This window comes from Hylaeus volcanicus, chromosome 2 (assembly GCF_026283585.1).
Source record: "Hylaeus volcanicus isolate JK05 chromosome 2, UHH_iyHylVolc1.0_haploid, whole genome shotgun sequence".
NCBI classification, from domain to species: Eukaryota; Metazoa; Arthropoda; class Insecta; order Hymenoptera; family Colletidae; genus Hylaeus; species Hylaeus volcanicus.
Genome location: NC_071977.1, coordinates 27,028,124 through 27,045,788, shown reverse-complemented (window position 1 = coordinate 27,045,788; position 17,665 = coordinate 27,028,124). Strand labels below are relative to the sequence as shown.

The following is a 17,665-nucleotide window of genomic DNA, read 5'->3' as shown; positions in this document are numbered from 1 at the left end:
ACCGTCGGTACGGGGATCCTCGCTATTCAACCGCGCCGCGAGGAAGACTTTTTTCCTCGCGACGCCACCTTCTGGGTACGTTTTTTAACAAATTACGGCGCTATACTACGGTGTAGTATATTTCGGAATTTTTTGGAATGACAAAGTATTTGTGATATTAAATCGAGACTTTGCCACTAGTTTGGAGCGTGTCTTGTTTAGCTGTAGGATTTCATTTGTGTGTAAATAGGCGATGGGTTCGAAGGGGTGTGAAGTAAGAAAAGAGAGTTCTCACGTTTTGATTTTTAAAAAATCTGATGCAATATATTTGAATTATTCGAACGAAAGTATAACAGTTCTCGTGAGTTCTTTTCTTCCTACTCTGTTAGCTACATGCATCAGGAATCACCCCTCGATGACCTGCTCTCTACATTATTAGGATTACCACCGCTAATAACAGGAATTTCAACGTTCTCTTCCGAAAACTGCTCGCTGCTGACGCTCCGTCTGCTCCCGGTGCATTCACCTTACGGCACAAAACTTCCTATGAAAAATTGCCAGGAAGTTAACGGACGGCGACCGTTCGAGCGTGGCCTCAAGCGCCCCGTGGCATCATTAAATTAGCACGACTTCGTTGTAACGCTCACGCAATAAAGTTTACCATTCAGTCTGCGGGCAGCTCGCGACCGCGGGCTAATGAAGATTCCACGCGGTCTGGCGAAGGAAGGCTCCTCGGTTGATTGTACAAATAACGAGGGCGCGGGGAGGGGGGGGGGGGCTTGGGACGGGGGAGAAGGAAGGCCGACGCCTGGCACACCAGACGGGAGCGGAAGGATATTGAAAGAATCTTCGGTGAATGTACAGGGCATGAAAGAGCCAGAACCAATCGTCAGTCGATGGCATTATAGTTCGTCAGGTAAGCCGCCTTTCTACACGCCTCATTACGCAGATTTACGAGCGAGTGAGCGAGCGGAGCCGGCGAAAAGTCAGTCCCGTACGCGAATGCTCCGATTCTCGCGGACGAAGAATGAAACGAGGAAGAGGATAATGAGAGAAAGGGAGGAAGACGGGGGCGGGCGGCCGGTGGGGGAAGAAATCGCGTTTTCAATGGCGTGCTCCCTAAGGTAGACCGGCGGCCGGGTGGAAAAAGAAGAGGATGGCCCCCGATGCTCGGGCTTTTGCTCCGTTCCGCTCCGTCCCGACGCTTCCCGATGCTCCTGCCGCGTTCAACCACCCGTCGCAATTTACACGGCCACCTTTCCCTCCAGCTTCCTCCTCCTATATCATATCACCCGGCTAACCCGGACGCCTCGTCGTCTTGGGTTTCCTTGTTCCGCTGCGGCACGCTGCGTACGTAGTTCCCTCGGTGTGTTTCACGGCAAACCAATTAGGTTCGCGATAGATGTTCGCCCTCGGTGACGGTTGCCTCGCGATTTATTGCGCAATTTATATCACGCTCGTGAACACAGATAAGACTAACGTCGGGACCTGGTCCAGTCCCGGGTAAACGTTTCATCTGATTTTGATAGCACTGTTACTCATCGGATAACGAGGAAACTTCTGTCGCTTTTCCTGGAACTAAAAAGTCAGATGTATGCGAAAGTCCACAACGAATTTTAAAAGAAGACATATTGCAGCATGAAGCAAGCGAAAATTTGTTGCGTGATAGAGTATTAAGTTTCTCGAGAATGTGTACTTCAAACAGATATAGCATTACATCATACCATCGTTACATCCTACTCACGACTGCGTCACATATGCATTAACAAGCCCTCGAGAAATTAATTCATCGTAGGATCCACGGTACATCGGATTCCATCAACATCTCATTCGCGAGCTCGCTATGCAACGCTGAAAATGAGGCGCGCTTCCTCGGTATATAAAATGAGATAACGATCTCGGGGTCGATAGCATAACAGGCAAAGGGGTAATAAAAGTTTCGACAATAAAGATTCGTGGCAGTAAAAATCAAGCTAGAACCTCCCGGGGCTGTAATGGGCCGTGAAAATTTTAAAAGTGCCGACCCAGCCCTATCACAATGATTCCCGTCGGTCGTAGAAATTCCTGGCGATCTCTGAGAGTCCGTTACTCCTGGTCTACCACGCATCTAACATCCATAAAGTGCCTTCCCTTAATGGCGACAATTCGCACGCTTGTACAACGGACCAAAATAGGGGAAAATATTCTTGTCTACTGCTTACGAATTATTTTTATTTTACACTTTAATATGAGTTGCTTTTAGTCGAAGTTGGTTTCGTTTTCGTAAAATTATCCGATTGACTTCAATGAATCGAATATAATTTCTACAGTTACTTTATAGTAAAAATATTGTTTACACCATATTATTGTTCGTCAAATACAAAAATGTCATCACATTCATTAGTGTCTTTTGCCTCCACTACTTTTCAAGAAATTCAACTAAAATTTCACCTATAACCTCAAGGGTATCTTCCATTCTTTTTATCAGCCAACGAGAAAAATACTGGTCCAATAGTTTCCGCCGCATAATCCATATTTAAACTTGCATCAAAACCAAAAATAGCGATGTTCCTATGTATCATTCTCAACTTTCAACACCCAGTATCTACTGCTTGACAAATGAAGGGTGGTCAGGCTCGGTCAAACGAGATTTACGGTCCCAGAATCTGGCTTTACGACGGTGTCGGCAATAAACGAGGCGCCGAGACGCGGAGACCTGTGTCACGGACCTCGCGTGCTTAATTTGCGCGGCAATATCTAACATCTTCGCAGCGGAATAGCTCAGCATTAGAGCATGCTGCGGACCGTGACGTATCGACACCTGTGTTCGCTCGTCCCAGCCATTTATCGCGAATAGAAGACTCTCGCGACGCGCAACGGACGGACCGACGGACATGGCGGAAACATATTTCACGACGAATGAACCGTCGATACGTTTTACCCCGCTTCTCTGTCCAACTTCCGGCCGTCCCTGTTGAATTCGATGAACGCCACGCGTCGAGAATCCGCGCACGCATGGATGCGTGGAAACGCGGCGAGCGAAGCGTTCGCCACCTATCGAGGCTTGTATCTATCGTTTGTTACCCTCAAGACTCGATTTCTGGTCTCCCTTTCGTGGCAAATCTTGATTTTTCTTCTAAGCGAAGCAGTGAAAGAACAAGGGTTGCGTCATGGCCATCATATTTGAAAAAAGAGGAGTAGTGAGGGTAAGGTTTGCAAGTGTGAATAACGATTGTTGATGTGTATTTACTGCGAGAATTGAAAAGAGATTTACTAGGAACTTTACAAAGACAAACCAATGTCAGAAATTCATGGAATCCCTGCAAAAGGAACACCGCAAATGGAATAACACAAAATATACCAAGCACCATTCCCAAACTAATGAAAAACCCGCAGTTAAAGGGACCAAATGAAACAGCAAAAACTGTAAAAGTTTTTCCTTGGGCTGGGTGTACGCAGTCGAGGGAGCGTGGAAAATAGGCGAACGGTCGCGAAGTGGGGGGAATCCTCGAGCTACCGCAGAGAAGAATCTCGAGGAATGCGGGAGCGATCTCGAGGAGCCGCGACTACGACGGTTTCGACGTCGACGGCGAGCCTTTTTGCTCGATTTGCTCGGGGAGCGCAGAAGATTGCGACCCACGGGCGGTAAAAGCGTCTTCGGGAACGAGCAGCCGTCGAGGAAGGAGGTCTTCGTTCCACCCCGCGACACGTACACGCCTCGCACACACGCCCGCGGATGATACGAATACGCGGGGCGCGTCCCCGTGGCGACGAAAAATCTGTTTGATCTCGACTGTACAACGAAAGCCAGTTAGTTTGCGGTTCTTCTGAGAATTCGAAGCCTACGATCCTTGGCACTGATCCCTCTCGTGTCCCGAATCTGCGCGCGGGGGGGGGGGGGGGGTGCTTTGAAGGTTCCTCCTGGAAACGGGGGAAGACGAGACAATGAGAAGGAGATCGGCGGAGAACGCTTGGAGGACGGACGCAAGAGGATTCCTCCTTGACGATAAGCTTCTCTGTTCACAAAGGGACGACGGAGGCTAATAAAAATCGGTTGTTTGCTTAGCCAACGCTATTACCCCCCACCCCCTTCGACCAGACACGACGATAGAACGGCCTGTCGGCGGAATTGATGCAGCTTGTACGAACGACGTTTCCGTCGGTCTACTGGAAGACGAATCGTGCGTCGACGTTAATTGGTTCGGAGGTTACGTAGACTTTGTTTGACTATATCGAGTGTCCTTGAACGTCATGAAAAATCTTTCAATTGAATTGGCTATTTCTGAAATGACGTATCTGGTATCCTAGCGAGTTTGATCCTTAAGGAGATTAGTGACGTTGCTTTTGCATGATTTTCTAAATTAATTTCTTGAGTATTACTGGCTCTTCGAGGAAAAGGAATAGTGTTTGTAAAATTTGTGAGTACTTTCCAAAGATTTACGAAAGAAAATGAATAAACCCTCGATTTTATAGAGGCGCAAGTCGACGAAGGTTCTAGTCATAGAGATTATACCATGTTTATTACCCCACATAAAATTACACAATGTAGAGAGTAGGGTAAAGGTTGAGGCTCGACGTGACTGCTATTAAGCCTAAGCCCGCATATGGTAGAGTGAATACAATAAAGGAAGTATAATAAAGTAGATGAGATATGTACGTAAGTCGGGTGAAAGGTGACAAGATAAAGTTGGTGTATTCAACATGAAGGATTCAAAGTTTATATTCTGTATGCAAAGAATTGCTGTAAAAGACTCTGCCATACTCTCGGGCCATTTCACAAGTATCCGTGTATTCTTGTTTATGTAAATCATATTCGAGAAAAATACGCACAGATTCATGCATAATATTCATCGCCAACAGCGGAGTGGCCATCTTCTTGTACGACTGTTTCCTGGCAACAAAATAATTTATCATCTGTTTAAAAATTCAAAGTTGAACAGTTACTCGGACAAGCTTCTACTCATCCCTTGTAAAGAACGATGTAATTTCACATTCTAAAATTGTATTTCATGATATAAATTCCTCTTACAATTCAGATTGTGCTTTTAACTTGACAAATAACGATCTGGAGTTGTTCATTTCCTATTTAATACTCGAAATATTAATCGAGATAAGAATTTAGTCCACGGCTCATCGACGACACCGAAAACTTCCGTATGGCAGAGCCCAACCGTTCGTTCTCCTCCATGGCTGCGTCCATCATCATCATCGTCGACGCCACACACCACCCTCCCCAATCAATTTATCCCTATCAAGCATCCGAGAAGGAATTCGTCAACCAACGCGCTTCGTAGCGATCCTACCGCATTCCTGGTCGGTTTTCCCGCGTTTCCCGATCACGGTCCCTGCCGGGGTTACAAATGACCGCCTAACGAGACTGGACGCGCGGGCACTCTTAACGAGGTGACCTCACAACAATAACAAACAATTGCAACGTCTCACTGGGCGCACGACCGCGCCCTAACGAGACCAGCTGGCCTCAGCCGCGTCGCACAGCAGGGGCGTTTGAATTGAAAAGCTGGGCAAAAGTCGATTTTCGTAATTATACTCCGGGTTCTATATTTGGTTGTTAATTTATTCGCATGTACCAGAGGGATACGATTTGTGTTACATCGTAAATAATACATGGAATATGTTCTTCATTCTTCCACATATGAGCCGTTCACTGCAAAAATCAATTAACTCCGCTTTTTGGAAAATCTTAAATATAAGTCTCGAAGGACTTGGTGTAGTCATAACTTTTTACATTTATAATAACTTGAATAATAAAGATTGACAATATTAATGGATAAAATGTTTTTGATCATTGCATGATAAATTATTTATTTCAGAGGCTCATATCAGGTTGATATCATCTACTGCTACATGGGGTTGCATCCTTTCGAATGCAGTCTAGAATTCATTCAAGATTTCCTAGATTTTCGGGTAAATCTACCCAACAACGAATGTATCATCTTAAAAATATTCTACCAAAGCTCACCGATAATATTGCCCATCGTTTTCGTGCAAATGCTTACAGTGGAACGTACCCCAGGCGTCTTCGCGAGTCTCGGTGGACGGGGGCGTGGAGGCGCGTCGAATTAGTCGTAAGTCACTCGGCTACGGCTTGTTAGCATCGTTAACCCTGACCCCAGGCCTCGGCGTTCAGTCGACGGCTTTCTGCTCTATTTTCGACCTGGCGAAAAGCGTCGACCGCCAGCTTCGAGCGACGCTGGACCGCCACGGAGTTCGGAGCGCGTCTGTCGGCGGTTGTTTCTGTATGGGGACTAATCGGGACGCCTGCTCGCGCGGAAATGCCTCTGAAGGCTGCTCGATTGCGCTGAGAACGGGGGTTTCGACGTTCGATGGGGTATTCATAATTGAATTAGGGGGGCCGAACCTCTGAATCGGACGCTGATGCTCTCCTGGGATGCTCGAACTCGGCTCCGCGTCGATGAAATATCGTACCACGGCGATCGGAAATGTAAGACCACGTTACATGCGTGACCGTGAGTTTTGTTTCTACGATTGTTGCAGTTAGGCGAATAGATTAATCGATGCGGCTTTGAGATCGTTGCTCCTGAGTGTATGATTTGGTGAAACGAAAGGATTGGGTTGGATTGGAAGGTTACTTTGATGAGAATTTCTAAAATGAAATGGTTATAAAATTTTTGGTTGATACACTCTTCGGGGCAGTCATGTCGAATCATCAGCAAGGGGTTGAAGTTTTTGAAGTTATTTAGATAGAAGACTCTTATGGGAGATCTTTAAGTCAATATTGCTACAATATTGCTACTATTGGAAACGTGAGAGATCTTTCCTTTTTTGTCTACTGTACTACATCGAGGTGTTCGTAGGAACGATTTCTATTTTGTGCGCCGAGTTATCATGATGTCAACCGTGTGTACGCCATTATTCGAGAGATTAGAGAGCAAATTGACTGAGTTTACTCTGCTGACGTCTGTTTCGGCCTTCCGAGGCAGCTTTATTTGCGTCGGATTAGCGAGGGAGTAGGACATGAAACCGAGTCGGTCGGAATTTCGTAAAAAGATACGATGTTATCGTGTTAACTGGCGTTGCGTAAGAGCGACGCATTCGTCAGTTTTTGTCAGATTCTCAAAGTCAGAAATTACTAGGTGGATAATAACGCAGAGAACTGTACAGAAATTGCAGATAGGTAGTTTGTAGGAATCCGCTGTTGGATGAAAAGGAAACAAGATACTAAAACTTTCATCTAATTAGAAACCAAACCCTTGAAACTCCTAATGAAAAGTGCTCAAATTCCAAAAGCAATCCCAAAGGATCCAAATCGAACGTTCTACTTTCCCCCGAGTACCGTTGCAGAAATCATGAAAATACATTGCTCCCTTCCGTCTCGGAAATAGTGGAAACCCCCTACGATCGTTAATCGTTAAAGGCTTCGTTCCGAACAGTTTCCATACAATAAATCCGGAACGGTCGAGCTGGGCGATATACATATACACGTATGCGCAAAAGCGGAAACTTGGCACGGGCGTCTCGCGTGGTTCGACGCTCCTCTCGATTTCGTAAAATCGAGATAGTAATTCAAACGCCTAAAGGACCGAGCTCGTAAATCCTGTCCCCCGTGCGACAAAGTGTCGCCGTGTGGTTCCGTATCTCCTCCGATTGTAGCGTACGTGTACGCGGCGCGGAACCAGAACACGATATATTCCATTTAATCAGTTCCACCGACCGAAATTCTGATATCCGTGGAATGCCACCTGACTCCCCCTCCAACCGTCGTCCTCTTCCACCAGCGAAACGGACAGCGGGGAAGGATATACCGGCGTGCGGACGACGAAGACCGGTGCCAAGGAGAAAAAAGTCTGCGAGATGCTTTCCTCGAAATTTTGTTGGTCGAGGACGCCGCCACGGGGAGGGGGCAGGCTCGTTGGTATGAAGTTGAGAAAGTAGGAGGAAAGGACGAGATAAATTCGCGGGTTTACGGCACCTTTAAAGTTGCGGGAATCTCTTTAACGACTTGGCAGCCTGCCACCGTGCCGGCCCCCGCAGGAGGGCTGAAAAGCATTGACGGTTCTGCGCCGGAGACCGACCTGGGTTATCATTCATTTTCTCTTCGGCGGGCCGCGGGCTCTGTTAATGACAGGACCGCGGAATTACTGCGGAACTCCGAGTCCACCGACGGAGGAAGCGGGAAAGAGGGATGCCGAGTGGGTTCCTGTGTCAGAAATCCCCTGGTGATCCGAGAAGAAGTGGAACGTGATACAGCTTCGCATTTTGAGATGGGAAACGGATCCTGAGACTGGAGTAACCCACTGAGGATGACTCGTAAGGTCCTGTACAGACGACCTTATGCACGCAGAACTCACTGTAATCATCATCGCCAATTTGCTGTGGAACCCGATGCAAACGATCCACACTTGAGACAAAGGACATAAGAGTTGCGTACTCGTGGTTACTCGTGGCCTTCGTACAGGTTAGTCTAGACTCCATGACTCAGATGATACCATACTCTTGGATTACGGCGGAGCCATGAGATGCGAAATAAATGTCCATGGAATAGAGAAATCCACTGCCGACGGCTGGTGACTCGTAAGGTCTAGTACGGATGACCACAGATTCCCAGGACTTGCTACAAACATCGTCAAACTCGCTGTGGGTGACTTGTGGAATTCGATGTGGTTGATCCACAATTCAAAGGATATCGGATATGAGGGATGGAGCACCTGGACGATACCTGGTCTCTATATAGATCACTGCAGATTCGAAGCTTCAGAGTGCTTCAGACCCGTGATAGACAGAGCTCCGCCCCACAAACTTCTCGAAACTCCTGAAACCTCTCGAAAGTCCTAAGCCTCCCAAGACCACGGGGACTTCTGGAGTCTCGAGAGATTCCAGAGTCACCTTCCATTGGTCATTACGGATCCGAGGTCGTCTGTATTCGGTTTCAGGAGTTCGGAGGTCGTCAGTATCAGGTTTCTTGAGCCTGAGGTCATCTGTATCGAGCTTCGTGTAGGCAGGATCGACTGTATCAAGTGTCAGGCTTCCATTATCTCTATTAATTCATTATTTCGGTTAGAGCTCACTCGTGCTATCGATTTTCCGTCACACGAGAACTGGGAAAGGTGGTGGAAAGCATCTTGTAGTCGAGGAGCAGTTGCTTCCATAGATCCAATGCATTTTCGGTCAAAACTAGCCTGTTTTCATAAATATCGTCTTAGGTCAATGAGACTTTGGATCCAATCAAAAATCAAACTCTGATACCAAGTACTCGAATTCCAAACGAGACACGAGTTCGTAGGTCTCAGAGATTCGAGGTTGAAGGTACAGATCTCTCGTCATCTCTATTCCTAGTCTCACGAGGCTTTAGTCCCCTTCCAAGCGCCATTAGAAACCCTGGGATAGTTTGTCTCAGGTTTCAAGAGTCCACAGGTCGTCAGTATCGAATTCTTCAAATCTCGGAATCTGAGATCCTTTTTAAGGTTCACGTATCAAGGATGGATTGTAGCGAGCCTAACGATACAGTGTCTAGTGTCTAAGATCTATGACAAGTGACTAGTTCATCATCCACGTTGAGTCTTTGTGGAGCCCCTGTATCAACTCCTTCTGATCTATCTTTGCCTCTATCTAGTTCTGTAAGTTGAAAATGCTTGAATCCAACCTATAACTCTGTTTCGAGATCATCCATATCAAGATTCCTCAGCAAGATTTCGCTTAGAAGCTCTTATTAGAATTGACTCTAGAACCTTGAGCTCCCAGCACACTTTGCGACACTATGGCCCATTATTTTCTACGTGTTCCTTCCGCTCTATCTTCACCACCATCCCTCTATGCGTCTTTCAGGTTTCCGCAGCGATTTTATTCGGCCCCCTCCGCCTCAGCCATCCCGGTTTCTAATGTCCTCTCCCCATTTCGAGCAGCGGCGTTCACGTTCGAGTCCCGGTTGCGGAGACGCGTCCTCGAGAATGGTTTATTTTACTGTTACTACCAGATCTCCCCAGGTTCCGCGATCGTTACCGTCAAAGCGGTGAGTAACGCGGGATTCCGGTTTCTGGAAAGCGCACCAACGGAAACGAGCAGGTTTCCCCACCGAAGTGGGAGGGAATTGCGCTGGAAGGAAAGTCCGACTGGATCTACGAGGCCCTCGATAAGAGAGTCCCTGGGAAACGCGAATCGTTTTCGATCCCGTCCTCGTCTCGCAGTTAGAGCACACTCTCTCCCTTTCCTCCACCCCTCTCGCCCCCGGACCTAATCTAACCATGTTTCCTTTATCTTTTTCCTGTTTGGCCGGGCGGGCGTGTATTCCGACGCGAATTGGCCGCTTTGTTACGTGGATTCTCGACTGATACGGTTATCGGCGAGGTCGATTCTATCGGCTGGCCATTATCTCGCGCAAATTGAACGTCGTTTGGGATCGCTGATCCCGGGAGATTCTCTACCCTTTGTTCGTGGTGATTTCAGCGATGGTGTCTGCACCGAAAACGTTGTTTGGACACCCGACCGGGCGTTTGGAGGTACTGGGATGTGTGTCTCATTGAATGTATTCGCGCGTGAAGGGTTGCTTCGGAGGTGTTTTATTCGGAGCTTACAGTGGCGTCTAAAAGAATTGTAGGACGACTACCTCAAGGATTTTGTTGGTTAAAAAGGCAGGAAACTTCCTAGATCTTCTATGTAGACAGTAGGAAACTTGAAATATTAAAATAAATCATTTAACCCCTTATAGGTCACTGGTATCCATTGTTACCGCTAAGGAGGGGTCGGGTATTTTGTATTTTTAAGTTTCTATGTTCATACCATAAAAAGTGAAAAAAAAAATGAAATAGCTAGAATGGTTATGTAGCTGCGTTACTCTTATGAATTTCACCTAAATTCACAAGACGGTCCACGTTTTACGTGAAACAAGCCCCTTTTTCGAAAGTGCTGGACCAGAACGTCCCCTTGAATGCTTTTAGCGTCGCGAGGGCAGTTCTGGCGAGATTCGCCGCTCGGAATCGTCTGGTTTGCAATTCCAGCCCGAGCTCGGGCTCGTTTTACTACAATGTGGTCGGAAAATAGGGAAGACGACGCGACGGTAACCGAAGAAATCCTTAAACCGCGTCGAATCGAATTTCACCGAAACACAAATTTATAGCGGCACTCTATTCCCCGGTTATAACCTCACGGATGATCCCGCCATTCGCGCTGTATTTACGAGCCACGACCGATCGGCCGTTTCGTCAACGAAAACGCTTTCGTTCGTCGTATATCTTCGAACTCGGACAGCCAATCCCCCTTCGGCGACGGGTCAAATTCGTGGTTGTCGAAAACGCCCTCCAGTTTCAGGTAGATTATTTATGGCAACTTGATATTTCAGCGAAAGTCACAGGATTCCCTATTTCAACGGATTACGCGTCTTTTTTAAGGGACTTTTCCACTTATTAAGTGTCTGAATAAAAAATTATAAACGTGTTTGACGGTGAGTATTGAAAAGAGGAAAGCCACCTTAGATGCGTGAAAATCATAGCTATATACAATGATAAACTTTAATTCATTATTAAATATTGCTATTAAAACCTAAGGCTATCTATAGTTTCATTAGAGACATGCTTGTACTAGGCGAGTCTGACACAGACTGGCTGTTTCTACTGTCCACTCTACTTGAACGCTAGCTTACTATTCACCATGCTTCAAAATTCTGTACAATTTTATAATAAATTACTGTATATCATAAAGAGAGCCTGCACGCATTGACTGCATAAACTATTTTCCAAATACATCAAATAACCATGCACAAATCAGCAAAGACTATCACATAGTTTGGCAGCCTAAAATGAATAACCCAACCAAAATGAACAAATTCTCTCCAATTAAAATATCTTCAAATATATTTCAACTACAGTCGCATTATTACGCCATTTCGAACCCAATACAGTTCCACCATATCCCAATAGAACCAACAGCGCGTTCCTGATCCGTCTCGAGTCATCCACGACCATCCGACTTCCGTCGGTGCTTGGAAGCCTGCGGAATTCTTCCAACTGCGAGATTCGCGTCGCGGCAATATTCTAGCGCGCCTCAAAGTCCCCAGGTCGGATGTGGCTGATCGCGGAGGTAAGACAAAGCGACGGAAAATAGAGAAACGGGTAGAGATCCGTGTGCCGTTTCGCTCGCGCGCAACCCATCGAGGGGTGTGTAAACAGTGGAGTGTATGTGACGCGATTCTCCGCAGACCGGGTTTGCCGTGGTGTAACGAGGTGGGAGACAGCACAAAGACATTCCCCCCTTCCCTCCTTCTCCTCGTTCATTCATAACAAGAGGAAAACTTGGCCGCGTATAGGTAAGCTCGGAATCCGTTGCACGACGGTTCCTTCGCGCCAATCCTCCGCCCTGGCGTCTCCGCCCCTGGGCTTGTTTCCCGGTTATTCCGCCACTGTGCTCACGGATGCGAGGATTCAACCCGTTCTTTGTCATCCTCCCTCCCTTTGCGATTTTCCATGCGGTTCTTCCCTCTGCAAGCGTCCCCGTGGCGTGAAAGATCGGACGCGTTAATATTCGTTAACGCTTCCGCGCGGTGTCGCAGCCAAAGGATAAGTGATCAATCAGGTGCAGGGACGGGATCTTTTTCATTCAGAAGTTTAACGCAGGGTTACTGGTTCGCATACCGTAATAAGACGTTGGGATTATTTCATCTGTTTTTTTTTAGAAGGAAGTCTTCGTAATTCAGAATAACTTTTCCTTGTCAGAGATGGAAGAATAAAATCGATGATAATTGATCCACTAACTTGCAACTATAATTTATAATACTGAAACTCTTATGCCTTTTTATTTATAAAAAATCACGTTATCACATATAGTGTCCATAAGTAACTGGGCAAAATTCCAAAAACGTCCCACTTATTCCGTGTCCACGTCGGAATAATCCTTAATGCGTCGGTCTCGCCGTAAATTACAGCCCGTCGTCGCTCCATCGTCGAGATAGGTACAACGTTTGCCTTATGCATAACGATAACCTCGCCCAGTTTTTCCACGTTCGAACGATCGGCGGTGAATCATCAAACGAGCGTGTTTTCGTCCAGCAAATACACGCGACGCGGACGGGGTGCCGCGCGCCTCGTAAATCCAGTGGCGATGGCTTATGGGGTCATCGGTAAAAGCGTAATGGAGGATTCCGTGACTCGAACGTTCGCGGCTCGCCTCGATGGAAAACGATAACGGGACCATTGTGACCGACCATGGACGAGTCGGCCACGCCGCGGACTTCTAAATTATTACGCAGTTCCGGATTTAATGGCACCGCTGGCGAAGGGACGGCTCGCACATTTTTCCAACGGTTTCGCTCCTCTCGGCGAAGTTTCGGAGAGGAAAAGAAACAACGCGGGCGCACCGTTATACCTGGGAAACAAAGGGAATCGGGATACCTTCCGCGAAGGTGAACCTCTTCGCGGAACTATCCAGGAAGCGGGAAACGTCGAGCCTGTTTCCAGAGAATGAGGATTCTTTCGTGAAAGCGGCGCGTCTGAGATTATTGTTCCACGCCAAAGAAAACGGCGAAGTTCGCTTTGCGTTGTGTTCGAAATTATTTTCTTGTTCTTGAAGTTTAATATAAAACTTGGTTCTTCCCTTTGAGAGTGTAATTGATAATAAAACAGCTTTCTGTTTCTGGTACTGGCTCGCGAAGGTTAGTGAAACTCTCTTGTTTTTGTACTTCAAAGACTCTCTATCGAGTTAAATCTTTAATCTATTTTAGTGTTTCATAACAAATCTATATTATTTTATGTGAATGTTTTTCATTGAATCTTTTATGTACATTGGCATTTCTATAAACAAAAATTTGTGAGGAGAAACATTTATTCCAAAATACCAACCCAAGGTTTTCTTAAAATATTCTCGAGTGATTTTATAAATTGAGATTTGTAACCTAAAATAATTAAAATCCAGACGCAATTTATATAGGGATAATGTAACTTTCTAAATTAAAATTCGAGGGGTCCTTCGCAGATTGAATTTATTCAGGCGATTCCGAATTCTTGGAATATTCCTGACGAACTTCGCGGGAAACTGTTTAAATTAGCCCACTGATTTTTAATCGCCTTCTCGATCAAAGTCGTCGATGACGATTAGTAGAAGTTAAGTCGACGCGGACGGGGGATGGTTCTGGGGGATGGTGATAAAATTCCTTTCCAAGTTATATTAACGCCGTTACTCGTTCCCGCGGGCTCCGTGGACGAACTTTAACCGTGAATAATGAAGGAGTCCGAGGACGATTATTTTTCCTAGCGAGGGGACGATATTGGACGCAGTGCCCTGTAATTTCAGTCGCACGCCATTTTTCGCTCATATCGAAAAATCCCTGTCGGGAAGACGAACTTCTGATTCATCTTGGAAAAGTGAATCCTCCTGGATAGCTAATTAACAGGAAGAGAAGAATTTAGAAGAATGTATGTTTCTATTTCTCCACATACTGTAGCTAAATTATTTTACTTGCAATCCTTAATCTTATAGAGATAGGTTGTTCACTTATTAAATTCTCAAGATTTCTGGACCAAAATTTCGACACATAATATATTTTTATTTTTATTTAAATTTAAATTTAAAAACTTTATAATATATTTATATAAGTTGAGAGAAATGGTAATGTAACGTAAAAATGGTTTACATTATAACAAGATGTTCCCACCACGAGGATGATTGCGAACGGACCAGTAATGAACTTGTCTCTCGTACGTATCGACAACCGTTTCATCGAACGCGAGATCAATCCCAGCGTGGATCCGTAATTGTTAGGGGCACACACAGTATTTGTAATTCATCGGTCCCGCGTGTCAAATTTTACAATGGCCGTCCTCATTATATTTACAGCGACGCGGCCGACGCTGCTTACCTGTCAATGGGCGCTGGAAACAATTTATAACTCGTCGGGGCTGGCTATGCAGATTCATCGAACGATTGTTACTGTCCGCCATCAAAATGCAACGACGATGCTAGCCGCGGTTGCGTGGCATCCCTCCGGTTTAATTAGCGTTACAATGATCGGGAAATCCCCGGTATCATAGTCACCGTCGGTGTCGCTCGTGGATAATTGCTGTACACCCGACCTTCCGTGCGTAGCGCGTCGCGACGTGAATTCATAAATCCTCCTACGCGATTCAACGACGAAGCAAGACGACAATGAACGCCGATGAGATGCCCAGGGATGGGTTTGATTTTTTTTTTTTTGTTTTAGGAAGAATAATAGACGAGGAACGAAGTCAACGTACTGGAATTTATTCGCGAATCCGATTGGAAGTTTCCGTTGCTCGTTGGGGAATATTTAATTCTATGATTGATATTTTTATTTTTATTCTGCAAGTAATTGATAAGCAGTTGATTTTATTGGAATACGAATTCTTGAGCATATAATATATTTTTGTTTTGATAATCTGAAACATAGACTTGGGAATTTTTAATTGAAATACTTTTTGAGATTAAAAAAATTGATGCAATGCGTATTCGATTGCATAGGTATATTCTCAGGTGTCCATTGTGATTTATTTCATTTCAGCATACCTTCTAAATGAATTCAAGAGTTAAATAGAATGCGATCCATAGAAGTAGATATAAATATTCTGGTGTAAAGAAAATCTGCACCTTTATGCTGTCGTTAACCTGGAGTTTCATTCAAAAAGCATATAAAATTATTCCGTCTTATTTAAATCAGTTTTCCCCATTTCGCGTCAATAATAACGCAGCTTTATACAATCGTGAATTCTCCATTCTAAGTACAGAGCTCTGCGTAGCATTATAAAGAGAAGTTCAAGGTGATTCCTTCATTGGTTGGAAAGCAAAGGAAATCGGATTGATCTGCAACACTCGAGTAATTTTTCTATTTAAATGAATCTCGTTGATATAGAGTTTACAGCTTCATAAGATTCCGCTCGTGTCAAAGTAACTCGCGCGAGAGGGAGATCTTTGAAGCTCGCCGATGCAGTTGTGATAAAATACTCCCCAGCCGTTGTTCTTCGCGTCTTTGTTACCACCATTGGCTACCCTTAAAGTGGCCTCGCGGTAAAGAAAAATTATTGCACGACAATGGGCGGAGATAAGTGGTTTCATCCGTGAAAGTCAGACACAGCGGGACAGGCTTCGTTCGTATCGCGACAAAGACAAGTGACTGTTCCCAGTAACTCATTTTAACATTTTTCAAACGGTGGCCGAGCCAGTTATCAAACTTTTGTTCATTTGTAAAGTAAAATACACTCTTTATTTATGAAGAATTTTGCGAGAGAGAGTAATAAATTATGCACAAATTTTTTACAAACTTTCTTCAAATTTGATAGATACATGTACTTAAATATATTGTAGGGTGTTATTATTTTTCAAAATTTAAGGTAATATTTCAAGGTATCTTTCTTTATCTTCCGTACTTTTAATAATTCAATCGACAAATTTAAGTTTCTCCATATTACGAAACAAATCGATTCGTCTGATTGAACACAATACTGGTTAAAACAAAAGGAAGATAAATCCAACTCCGTATCACACATAAAGAAATTGAAAGCAGTAAAGAGCGACGCGAATGCTCGCGTAATCGCGGCTTCAGGGTCCCTTTACTCGTTTCCTGGAGCTTGTCAAAGACCAGAAGAAACGACCGACCGTAAATTATCCCACGCCGAAGAGAATAACGACGGCGACGGAAGCGTAATGAGAACTCGTCTTGGAGATCGTCACGCGGGGGAACCCCCGGTGGCCATGCTTGCGTCAGCGAAACTTTTATTAAAGCCGCCGCGTTTTAATATACAAAGCACATTTATCTTGAACGCTGTGTTGCCCCTCTTTTTTCTTCTTGATCGTCCTGAATACCGCGTTCAAGATAAACGAGCGGGGTTCTATTAGGGTGGCCCAGAAAACACTGGATGTTTCCCTTGAGTCTTCTATGAGATGAGAAAAATATACAATCTTTACAGAATTTTTTGTCATAAGAGTAGTTGAGTTATACATATATGGATAAGCTTGCGAGGAAGAAGAATATTTTCCTTCCTCAGAGTCAAAGAAGTTGACCTGAACGACCATCCCTTAATTTTCAGTAACTAAACACCCCAAAATTAATGTTCTTTCTGTAATACTATTCTGGTTCGAATCACGACACGATTTTTCCATCGAAGCCTCGAGAAACGTGAAAACTATCCCTTAAAGGGATGCCGCATTGGTCCTAGTCGAACCGTGGTCCAAGGACGTCGAAGAGGGGCCGAACAAGCGGCTGCATAATCTGATTTCGCAGCACGATTCGTGCACAATTCCTCGGCGCACGCTAGGCAGCATAACTTTGCACTCCGCGTCTCCGAGGAACTGCACCGAACTAGGCACGGCCTACGGGAGTCCGCGGAGAAGTTCCGAGTTCGGTAACTCCTGTGTCGACTGCGTCGATGTGTTTTCGCGTGGTCCCGCCTGGTTGCCGCTGATAATTTTCTCCGCTGTCTCGAGAAGTTCCCGTCGCCGCAGGTGTCCGATGTTCCGCGAGGCGGATCCCAGACGCTTCTTGCCCGAGACTTGGCGATACGTCGACGCAATCGAAAGACTTGGAAGTGTTTGATTTACCGGATCACTCGATCGGGCCGAAGTTGTCGACATCTTTCTCTCTGGGTTCGATTGTTAACACGTTTACTGCCAGAATTATACTCTTAAAAATGTGTATTGTGATTAAACTTTGTTTATAGAGTATTAGAAACTACATCATTCACTTTCTTTGACATTTAACCTACAGAATTAATTTTTTTAATTCTTCAATGAA

The 17,665-nt window shown here is 45.2% G+C and overlaps 1 protein-coding gene across 2 annotated transcripts in view; it reads left to right on the top strand.

Moving 5' to 3' along the window:
* LOC128872649 (Krueppel-like factor 6) overlaps positions 1-17,665 on the top strand; it is a 385,468-nt gene that overhangs the window by 335,101 nt on the left and 32,702 nt on the right. The window lies entirely within an intron of this gene.